The following is a 12326-nucleotide window of genomic DNA, read 5'->3' as shown; positions in this document are numbered from 1 at the left end:
AGAACATAACATTACTTTCAGTTCAAGAGCACTGAGCCATCTCTACATGGCTCCTATGAGGACTCAGGGTTTACCTTCTATCCTAACTATCTATCAACATTATCAAGCATTTTCTTTCAAACATTAAGCCTTCTCATTATCTTTCTTTCTTGCATGCTGGACACCACATCTATCCCTACGGGTCCACTGCATCCTTCTTCTATCTTTCACCTTTTCCTTCTCAGACAACATCATTAACACTTTTTCACAATTAACCAGTTGAACACATATAACTTTCTCGTACAAACATTATCATCACTTTTCTCTCATCAACATTATTGCTACTTGTCTTAAGCAATATTACTATCGAAGTGCGACAAATGAACATCCCCTTTAAGAGGGGACCAAGTCTCTGTGAGGTAGCGTATCTTCTCAAGCTACCAGTCCATACTCAGCAAAGGTTCCCGTGCGGTATCTTCGCAAAGAGTCCTTCTTTAAGTAAAACCAGTAGGGAGCGCCTTTAATAAGGTGCAAACTATATACAAGAAGTTCGGATCATGCACTGTTCATGATTTCACAGTTTTTAAATAACGTAGAAAAATAGAAAATAACCAAAAACGATAGGGATCCCGGGTCAACAAAGGGATCCCTTTAAGAGTTTACCCTGAACGGGTTTAGCAGCAACATGAAAACAGTAAAACAGTAACTATTTACAAGTAAGAAAGACCAGTAAAATCTTACTGTGGTGGTCTCCGATCTGGCCTCACCAGGCCAACGGATCGCACTGGTGAGCCAGGAAGCGGTTCCGGTCTCGGCAGCGATAAAATCCCTCGCCGGGAGGCCCTTCTCGCTGGCAGGTGCACACGTTCCTCCGGGGCACGGCGAGGCCGGGCTTCTCGTGGTTCCGCGGGACCGGGCTCTGCTGCTTTCCCCACGGGATCATCTTCTTCCGGTGTCCCGGCAGCAGCCTGGAGGGCAATGCATTGCTGCACGCCTCGCGCCATCCAGCCAGCCTCTCCCGTAGCCCTCCTCCATCTGGTGTAAGTCACCGCATCACCTGGTTCCAGGTCGCTGGGAAATCTTCCGCTGCAGGGCTCCACCTCCTCCCGATCCACGTGAATTTGTAGCGGCTCCCCGATTTCCTGGATAACCCCGCGCCCATATCGGGGGTTGAAGGAGACCACTACACCCCAGTGGGACAGCGGGATCTCCGGAGCTCTGACCAAGTCAATCGATGCTGCAGGCTGGGGCCGGCTCCGCCATGCTGCCATCAGACGCCGTAGATGTTCGGCGTCCGGCAAGATCTTCAGGTCCGGCGTCTGTAGCGTACCTCCAGCCGCGGCCAGGCGGGAGGGAACAGGGGACACTGGGGACAAACGGATCTCCGTGGGCTGGCCTAGCCGAGTAAGCACGCGGGCATCAGCCTCCAGCCGGCGGGCTAGCTGTCGGGCCTCGGCTGCAGCCACACACTCCTCCGACAGCGGCAAAGGGGGTCGGCCCATCGGTGGTTCCGTAAGGGTCAGACCCCGCAGCGTCGGCGCTTCTGGGGCTGTGTCGAGCTGCGCAGCCTCAGGCCGGATCGGGTCAGTCCCACGCGGGGTTCCTGGTGTCGCCATCTTTGCCTTTTCTCCAATGTCCTCTTCCCGCGGTCTCTTTCGTGGGCGGCCCCGTCCCCATGGTCTCCACCCTCCAACCAGGATCAGGAGGCGGACCTCGGCGGTTGACGGGCACGTCCTCAGGACACAGAAATACTTAGACTGGGCGGCCATTGCTGTTCGCGCTCTCCAGCTTGTCTACGCCTACTTCACGCCCCTCTTTTCTTCAGCGCTGCAATGGCGGCGGATTTTGGCGGTAAATGGCGCAGCACAGTCTTTGCAACAAAGTACAGTCCAAGCACAACAAATTACAGTTCCAAGGCACACATGACCTGATTCTTCAGGCTTAAGTAGATCCTGTTCGTGACGCCAAGTTGTAGCGCCCCCACCGCCGCAGGGCCGAGGGGTACCCGGTACCGGGCCTCGGAGTCTCTGCTCTGGGGTTGTCACGGCGGCTAGGCCCCGGTCCGTGACCCTGCCGTGGGGCGCACAGTTCTATAACAGGTGTGGATGATGTTAGTGGTGATGCGGTGCAGTAAATAACGAGGACACCAGGTTGCAGTCTCTTTACCTCTTTACTGAAGATCTCTGGGTCCTCAGTCCGGAATACGGTTCACCAGGCTGCGCAAGTCCGGCCGGTCCGATGGCACCTCCAGAGCTCACTTCACAGGTGGAAATCGGTGCCTTCCTTCTAGCGCTATGTGTTGCGGTCCTCCCCTGCTGTGCTTACGGAAAGTCCCCACAACCGTTGTGTCTGTTTCTTAAGTTCCCTCACAACTCGATTAAATGATGTTCTTCTAATCCTCCGTCCCTCCCTGTTGTTCTGGTTGGGACGGCACCCGTTTGACGGGTAGGCTCGGAGCTCTTCCGGGACCCTAGAGTCGCCCCTCTCCACAAGGTGCCCCCCAAGACTTCATAGGTGATTTGTGTGAGACAGCCCGCCTAAGACTGACTGTCCTGCCGCTGTTTAGAGTATTGCTTGAAGCTGAATGTTATGATACTCCCTCGGCGTTCCGGCCACCGGTAGTGCGCCTCAGTAGGGTGTTGCTCCGGTCTTACAGCACGACCCCTACTGGTATTCTCCTATCGCTTGATCTCGTTTCTCACTCAGCACAATCTATCTCGCTTCTAGTCCTTTCTTGGGCCCCGCCGCTTCCCGGAGCTGGCGCGGACCCGTTACGTTCTTTCCAATGCCAAGCCTCTGTCAGGATCCCACCCCTGACAGAGACCCTACTGTCTCTTCCTCCACAACACCCTCTGCCACCAGGTGTTGCTTCGTCCAATCCAGTCAGCTTTCTGATCTAACTTCCTGCCTGACCCCCAGTTTACCCACTATGGTGGGGAGTGGCCTAATGAATAGCACCCTTAGCTCCCCCCGGAGGCCCAGCTGTGAAACATATTGGTGTCTGTGATACCTGATCCGATGAGCTCCTTCAGTGCCATCAGACGCACCGTAGCTCCCCATAGTGGCGGAGCCACAGTACTGCAACGACCAGGACTCTGGGGCGCTGCACATCCACCCAGCTCAGTCACACCCCACCAACAAGTCTTTGTTTCAGTGTGTTCTCCTAAGTATTGCCATACCCTGTGAGATTTGGTAGGCCTGAAGACATTAACCATTCCTTACACCCAACACTTTTATTATTCCCAGGTTTGCTATACCTTTTCATAATGTCCATTAAAGTGACTCGCCACTTTACACATTAAACTTCCAACAGCAAAGATCAGAAACTAACAGATGATTTTTTTTTTCTCTTCTGCGCATTTTGTGTTGGCGCTAACCACATTCTACAGGTTGCTCCTGAAATGAGTCAGCGCTGTTCAGATACTTTTTGTTCATGCAAGATACTATTTGTCATGCAGTAGATGTTTCATGTGGGGTCTTCTCCCTTTTTAAAAAAGTTTCATTTCTATTTTGGGCAAGCAACAGATATTAGATATAACTTTTTGACATTGAGTGTGATCAATGAGTGGAACAGGCTGCCACGAGAGATTCCGCAGAAATAATGAACATGCTGCGTATTTTACTGCTGTGCGATTCCGCAGCGGGAAAATCCGCAGCATGGGCACAGCAACTGCGAAATCCTATAGGATTGCATGGGAATGAGGATTAAAGTGTTTCTGCTGCGGCAAAAAAACCATAAACGCAACGTGGGCACACAGCCTTAACATTCTATGATTCTATTAACACTTTTTTTGTTTCATACACAGTGATTGGCAATGTGCAGTAACTCTTCTGCCTTCAAAACTCTGGGATCATCGGCTTTTATGTAAATTGCTAATCTATTTTAAAACGTTTGGATCTCGATAATGGCGAGGACAGTCTCTGTAATACTGAATCTTAGAATGCTTTTGTATTTTTTGTAGTTAGAGTATTCCCATCTCCAAGATCCTATCCTAATATGGAGTAGGTGTAATAATAATATTAGCAAATAAATCCAATGAGAAATGTAGTAAAGTTCTCCTGATTCACTGTCACTTACCCCATGTGCAGGGCATTGCAGTAGCTTAGGCATCCATGCTTACGGCCATATAGTGACAGTTAGTGGTGATAATAACCATGGATACCCAAATTACTGCAGTGCCCTGTACATGGGTATGCAATATTTTGAATCAGGAGAACTATACTACATTTCTAATTTGAGGGATTTAAGCCTTGATGATGCATTTTATAGATATCCTTAATTGAAACCACATTTTCCTGGTTAACAGTATATGCACACTGAGCAGTGAGGAGTTTTAGAGCAGAATCTGCGTGGAAACTATACTAATCCTTCTAAAAAAAAACAAACAAACTGGAGTTTCTTTTTTTTTTTTTTTACCCCTGGAAAAACCACGTTTTGGTCTACTGTGGAAAATAAAGATCTAGGAGAAGATTTACTAATCTCATGCACCATTGTCCAACAACTCCCGCCCGACTCCATCGCACACAGGAATATTTGACTTGGCAGAGTGTTCCTATGGGGGCAGCAGAGTAAGTGTCCATTCACACTGCCCAATACATGGTATTAAACGGTGGTTAAAGTGCAACATGCTTGCCCGTTGGCTGATGTTTAATAGCCTCTTTACACAGGCCGACCCGGCATCAGGTGAACACTGGACGATTGGTAATGGATCAGTCAATTGTGCACTCGTAGCCATGTAGTCTCTACATTCTGGTGATCAGAGGGAGAATCCGAGCCACAACCGATCAGCAGCCACTTCACACGATTAATGTGAGTGTCCTTAGCAATGTCCCAAAACACTATTAACCTGCTCTATGCCTTTAATCCCTGACACTTTGACAGCTCACTTTGCAGTGCATCTTTGTAGGGCGAGCTGTCCATCATAGTGCTGGGGTGTATTACAGCTGCCACTCACGGTCTACTGGGCAGTGACTGTAGCTGCCGTGTGCACGTCTCTGTGATTGAAAGCCGCCGCCTCCTGGGAGTCTTTGAGCTTATACCCCACAGTGTGTACAGGCCTTTACAGGCCTCCTATTGATCCGGTAAGGCTACTTTCACACTAGTGTCGGCCCGACGTGCCGACGCCCGTTGTGAAAATAATGCCCGACGTGGGCAGCGGAAGCAGTTTTACAACGCTTCCGCTGCCCATTGTGAAGTCCGGAGAGGAGGGGGCGGAGTTCCAGCCGCACATTCGCGGTCGGAAATGGCGGTCCCGACGCACGAAAAAACGTTACATGTAACTTTTTTTGTGCTGACGCTTCCAGTGTGCGACGCTTGCGACGTATGGACATACGTCGCAATGCGCCGCTAATGTAAGTGTATGGGCAAAGAAACGCATCCTGCGGGCACGTTTTTGCCACAGCGGCTCATTGTGCGTATTCCAAACGACACTAGTGTGAAAGTAGCCTACTCTGCTCCGGTCAGAGAGCTATTAAAGGGTCTGTCAGCACAGAATAACTGTACAAAGTACTGCTGCTTGATACCCCATCAGGTGGGAAGATGTATATAAATGATTGGCCCCGCCGTGAAGCACCGAGTGCTGGGATTTAGTATGAACAGTCATCTTTGCTGATGGAGTCCCTTTAAGTGTCTTGGCCTGGTAAGCTACGCATTTCTGAGTGTATTTTTGGATGATCAATGAAGGTTTCAGGCCCAGGTCCTCACCTAACTGTAGGACATGTTGGGTAGTGTCGATCATTTAAAATAAATAAAAATCTTAAGTATAAAGTGATCTGAGTTAAGCAGCAGACTTGATATTTGACAACTTGTCTGTGCAGGACACTGTTGGGTGGCAGCGAGGGCATGGATCTGAACTCTTTCTGTATAGCAGATGTGTGATTGTAATGCAGTAAGTCCATAAGACCGAACGCCAATCTCGTATACGATGATCATTTTGCTTGTTCCCAGGATCAGTGTAGGTGATGCACAACTGCATTTTCCATTTCGGAACACTTGTTGGGGCCGTCTGAAGTCTTTGTGGTAAAACTTATTTCTTTGTGTTTCATGTCTGGAAACTCTGAACATCAAAGACTCCAAACCACAGAAGAAACCAAGTTACATCAGTTCAATTGTATCGTCATGATCTGCTCGTGTTGAGCTTAGTATTACAGATATGAAAAGAAATAAAAAGTATGGGCTAGCAAAAAGTGGAGACAAAAACATACAATAGTATGAAAAAATAAAAAAAAAACACTAAGATTTTTTTTATTCTTAGTATGTAGACATGTCGATGTATTATCTTTATTAAAACTTTATATAAGGATAGAGGTGATGTAATTGATTGATAAAAAATAGTAATAAAAAATGTTTGTTTGTTTTTTACAATATGTATTAGTCCCAGAAGGAGCCTTCCCGTGCATCATTTAATCAGTTGCACACTACAGTGCACTACTTATGTAGTGTTGGGTCCTATACCTATCAGTATTAGGGCTCGTTCACGCATTCAGTATTGTCCATATTGCTTGGTCCCAGTGTTGTCCATAAAAAAATGGAGAACCCTCGGACCTGGCCTTATACCGACAGTCTATTAACCCTTAAGCCAAGAAGGTCAAGTCATCAGCATAACTGGTGGCTTGTACTAGGCCTCTGACTGCAATGTGAACCCATAAATACCCTGTTATTGCTTTGTGGGGTGCCAATGGTCTTACCAAGGGGACCTCCTCCCTCTGTAAACCACTTAGCATCTAAGGGGTAAATCTCCTGATTCTAGACTAGTGTACTCCAATAATCCAGTTTTCTAATCTACAGAGCCAATGACCCTTTACTGCTGTCCATTGGTTTAGTAGTGCTTACTAAGGTATAAGTACTTACTTATTTCCCCCCCTCCCTATACCCGAATTCACACATCTGTGTTCTGTCTGTTCACATCACTGACCAACTCATTGAAAAGTAAGGCCATGTGCGCACGTTGAGGTTTTTACTGCGGATCCGCAGCGTTTTTGATGCTGCGGATCCGTAGCAGTTTTCCATGCGGTGTACAGTACAATGTTAACCTATGGAAAATAATTATTTTCCGCAGCATGTCAATTCTTTGTGCGGATTCCGCAGTGGTTTTACACCTGCTCCATATTAGAAAACCACAGGTGTAAAACCGCAGTAGAATCCGCACAAAAACCGCTGTAAATCCGCAGGAAAAATGCAGTGTTTTTGCCCTGCGGATTTATGAAAATCAGTGCGGAAAAATCCGCACACTATTCCGCAGCGTGTGCACATAGCCTAAAACTTTGGTCTGCAGATCAACCCAAACTTACACATTCCTCTGTGTTTTTTGGGGTGGAAATGGTTCTGCAAAAATGAAGGACGTACGAGAACTGCCATGGCCGATAATTTGTCCATGTGCGTTAAAAAGAAAAAATGAGTAGCAGACATATGTGAAAAATGCAAGTGTGCATGTGGCCTTAGATGGATTTATAATTCTTAACTGATATATATAGTATCACCTTGGCTAGATCCACAGAGCACTCTAAGCCCTTAAAGGGGTCTTCCTTTCAATAGATCCTAGAATAAAAATATGTTCCACAATTGGATGTGTTAAAAAAAAAAAATGTTCCTGTCCCAAGATAATCTTATAAATATGTTCCTGTGTAATCACTGTGTCTGACCGTGCAGGAATATGGTCAGATATACCACAGTTCCTGGACAGGGGAGGAAGCAAAAGACAGTATACATACAATACAGGGGATGACAGCTGATTTTTTTCTGAGATGTAAAACAAGTTTTTAAACATGCAGGAAATGTTTTTTCTTACAGAAAGCAGCAGCTGTAACCCCATGCTGTCCTGTCTGTATACTATTTTGCTTTCTCCCCTGCCCAGGAGCTGTGGTATGATCAGACCATGTCCCTGAACGGTCAGACACAGCCATTACACAGTACACAGCAGGGGCACATTTATAAGATTATCTCAGCACAGGAACATCTTTTTTTTTAACAGATCCAATTGTGAATATTATTTTTTCCCCAAGATCTATTGATTAAAGTGTACTTTGAAAACTTGAGAACAGTGAGGAAAATAAAACACCTGACAACTAGTCCAGGTGAAGCATCCTAGTAAGTTCAGTTTTACAACCCAAGAATTAAAAAAATTGTGGAGAACTTGTGGCTGGAATTCCTAGGAAGGCAGTGTGGCTTAGGCCGGAGTCACACTACAGCGAGATACGGCCGAGTCTCGCAGGTTAAAGCCAAGCTCTGGCACCAGGACTCCGGAGCGGAGCGTGCAGCTCCATGTATTGCTGTGCGGCCGCACGCTCCACTCCGGAGTACTGGTGCCAGAGCTTGGTTTTAACCTGCGAGACTCGGACGTATCTCGCTGTGTGTGATCCCGGCCTAAGGGAGCATGTGTGGCTGTTGGGGAGCCATGTGCTGCAACAGCAAGGAGTCAAATAAATCTAGAAATAAGAAGAAAACAGCCGCACAACTCGAATCTTCCGTGAAATAAAAAACCTTTGACATTTATTTCATTTGCACAATGTGGCCAAGGTTATAGAGGAGAGACGTTGGCAGAACATGCAGAAAAAAACAAAAGAGGATAACCTTGTCCACATTGTGCAAATGAAATAAAGGACAAAGGTTTTTCATTTCACGGAAGATTCGAGTTGTGCGGCTGTTTTCTTCTTATTTCTGGATTACTTCACATGTGTTTTTCAGCAAGCACCTCCATACCCCGTGAAAATACCATGAAGGGTGTCGTTGATTCAGAGACCATCATCTCCACCAGTAAGTCGATTTTTTCTTTTTGTCTTTTTTTGTTTGTTTGTTTTTGCTCTTTTTTTTGTCTTTTTTTTTGTTTTTTTGTCTTTGTGCCATTCCATTTTTTCTTTTTTGCTTTGCGAGTCAAATAAATCTTCATACTGATCCCTGACAAATAGAAAACACAGAAAACAAATCTACAATCAGAGAGGACCATTCTACTGCTCAGCTAGCCAGAGTCCTTTACTTAACCCGTTGTTCTGTGTCATCTTTTCCTCTTAGGGGAACTTCTTACATTTAATTTTAATTAATAAACCTAGGATAACTGAAATCATTATCATTAAAATAAAGGAGTTCTTCCTTTCAAGTACATCGGTGTAATCTAGTACAAAGAACTGGTGAAATACCAAACTGTTTAATTATTAAACTTTAGTGTTGAGCGATACCGTCCGATACTTGAAAGTATCGGTATCGGAAAGTATCGGCCGATACCGGCAAAGTATCGGATCTAATCCGATACCGATACCCGATACCAATACAAGTCAATGGGACACCAAGTATCGGACGGTATCCTGCATGGTTCCCAGGGTCTGAAGAAGAGGAAACTCTCCTTCAGGCCCTGGGATCCATATCAATGTGTAAAAGAAAGAATTAAAATAAAAAATAGGGATATACTCACCTCTCCGGCGCAGCCTGGACTTTACCGCCGTAACCGGGAGCCATTGTACCTAACAATGCGCGCTTGAAGGGCCTTAGATGAGGTCACTGCGCTCTGATTGGTCCGTAGCGGTCGCGTGACCGCTACGCGACCAATCACAAAGCCGTGACGTCACCTAAGGTATTTCAAGCGCTTGAAAGACCTTAGATGACGTCACGGCTTTGTGATTGGTCGCGTAGCGGTCACGCGACTGCTACGGACCAATCAGAGCGCAGTGACCTCATCTAAGGCCCTTCAAGCGCGCATTCTTAGGTACAACGGCTCCCGGTTACGGCGGTAAAGTCCAGGCTGCGCCGGAGAGGTGAGTATATCCCTATTTTTTATTTTAATTCTTTCTTTTACACATTGATATTAATCCCGATACCGATTCCCGATACAACAAAAGTATCGGATTTCAATACTTGCGGTATCGGAATGCTCAACACTATTAAACATGAATGTGTGGTTCGTCGTACACTCTTTGAACTTCACCTACGTACTTATCACTTCATGGTGATCACTTTTAAGTAGGTCATCGCTCTAATAGGCTGGTTTCAGACTTGTGTATGGGAGTGCTGCGGATGGCAGCGTACTTCCTCCTTTCTTTTCTTACTATTGGATTAATAACGGATAGGCGTCTTATTGACGCCTCTCCGTTATTAACCCGGCTTAATGTCACCTTACGATAGCAAGGTGACATTAACCCCTTATTACCCCATATCCCACCGCTACACGGGAGTGGGAAGAGAGGGGCTAAGTGCCGGAATTGGCGCATCTTACGGATGCGCCATTTTCGGGGCGGCTGCGGACTGGTATTTGTAGCCGGGGGGGGGGCCAATATCCATGGCCCCTCTCTAGGCTATGAATATCAGCCCGCAGCTGTCTGCGTAGCCTTTCTGGCTATAAAATATAGGGGGACCCCACGTCATTTTTTTGGGGGGTCCCCCTATTTTAATAGCCAGTAAAGGCTACGCAGACACCTGCGAGCTGATATTCATAGCAGGCTACAAATATTGGCCCCCGGCCGTCGGCTTTCCCCCTCTGGCGCAGAAAATCGCGCGGGAGCCCACGCCGTTTTTTTCCATTTTTTTTTTTTTTTAAATTCAACGCTCATAAAGGCCTCTTTCACCCTTGCGTCAGTACGGGTCCGTCGCTATGCGTCGAGCCGACGTACCGACGCACGTTGTGAAATTTGTACACGACGTGGGCAGCGGATGCAGTTTTTCAACGCATCCACTGCCCATTCTGAAGTGCGGGGAGGAGGGGGCAGAGTTTCTGCTGCGCATGCGCAGTAGAAAATGGCAGACGCGACGGACAAAAAAACGTTCACTTGAACGTTTTTTCGTGCCGACGGTCCGCCAAAACTCGACGGATCCGTTGCAGAATGGACGCGACGTGTGGCCATTCGTCGCGATCCGTCGCTAATACAAGTCTATGGGGAAAAAAAATGCATCCTTCGAGCACATTTGCAGGATCCGTTTTTTTCCGCCAGATCCGTTTTTTCAGTCGGATCCGTTGTTTTCCGCCAGATCGTTTTTTTTCCACCGGATCCGTTTTTTTCCGCCAGATCCGTTTTTTTTACATTGGATCCGTTTTTTTCTGCCAGATCAGTTTTTTTCCACCGGATCCGTTTTTTTTCCACCAGATCCGTTTTTTTTCCGCCAGATCCGTTTTTTCCTGCCGGATCAATTTTTCCGCCAGATCCGTTTTTTCTCATAGAGTTGTAATAGCGCCGGATTGCGCCTGATGGCCACACATTTCATCCGTTTTTTGCAGGATTCGTTAAAAAAAACTGTTTCCGCCGGACGGAAAACTCATAGGAACGTTTTTTGTCCGTTATTTTTCATGCATGTTTCCATTCAAATCATGCACATTTTCCGTTTATTTATTTTCCAAAAACCTCATCAAAACCTGCATCAAAACTGCATGAAAAACCGCACCAAAAACCTGCATCAAAAACAGCATCAAAAACCGCACCAAAAACCTGCATCAAAAACCGCACCAAAAACTGCATCAAAAACTGCATCAAAAACCGCACCAAAAACCTGCAGCAAAAAAGCACCAAAAACTGCATCAAAAACTGCATCAAAAACTGCATCAAAAACCGCACCAAAAAACTGCAGCAAAAAACTGCAGCAAAAACTGCACCAAAAACTGCATCAAAAACCGCATCAAAAAGCTGGAGCAAAAAAAGCACCAAAAACTGCATCAAATACTGCATCAAAAACCGCACCAAAAACCTTCAGCAAAAACTGCATCAAAAACCGCATCAAAACTGCACCAGTTTTTTATGCAGGTTTTGATGCAGTTTTTGGTGCAGTTTTTGATGCGGTTTTTGATGCAGGTTTTGGTGCTGTTTTTGATGTAGCTTTTTGATGCGGTTTTTGATGCAGTTTTTGGTGCTTTTTTTGCTGCAGGTTTTTGGTGCTGTTTTTGATGCAGTTTTTGATGCAGTTTTTGGTGCTTTTTTGCTGCAGGTTTTTGGTGCGGTTTTTGATGCAGTTTTTGGTGCAATTTTTGATGCGGTTTTTGATGCAGTTTTTGGTGCTTTTTGCTGCAGGTTTTTGATGCAGTTTTTGGTGCAGTTTTTGATGCGTTTTTTGATGCAGTTTTTGGTGCTTTTTTGCTGCATGTTTTTGGTGCGGTTTTTGATGTAGTTTTTGGTTCAGTTTTTGATGCAGTTTTTGGTGCTTTTTTTGCTGCAGGTTTTTGGTGCGGTTTTTGATGCAGTTTTTGGTGCTGTTTTTTATGTAGCTTTTTGTTGAGGTTTTTGATGCAGTTTTTGGTGCTTTTTTTGCTGCAGGTTTTTGATGCCGTTTTTGATGCAGTTTTTGGTGCTTTTTTGCTGCAGGTTTTTGGTGCAGTTTTTGATGCGGTTTTTGATGCAGTTTTTGGTGCTGTTTTTGATGTAGCTTTTTGATGCGG

The sequence above is a fragment of the Ranitomeya variabilis genome, chromosome 8 (genome assembly GCF_051348905.1).
Source record: "Ranitomeya variabilis isolate aRanVar5 chromosome 8, aRanVar5.hap1, whole genome shotgun sequence".
Lineage (NCBI taxonomy): Eukaryota > Metazoa > Chordata > Amphibia > Anura > Dendrobatidae > Ranitomeya > Ranitomeya variabilis.
The sequence above is the reverse complement of the archived record's forward strand: the minus strand, read 5'-3'. Positions refer to the sequence as shown.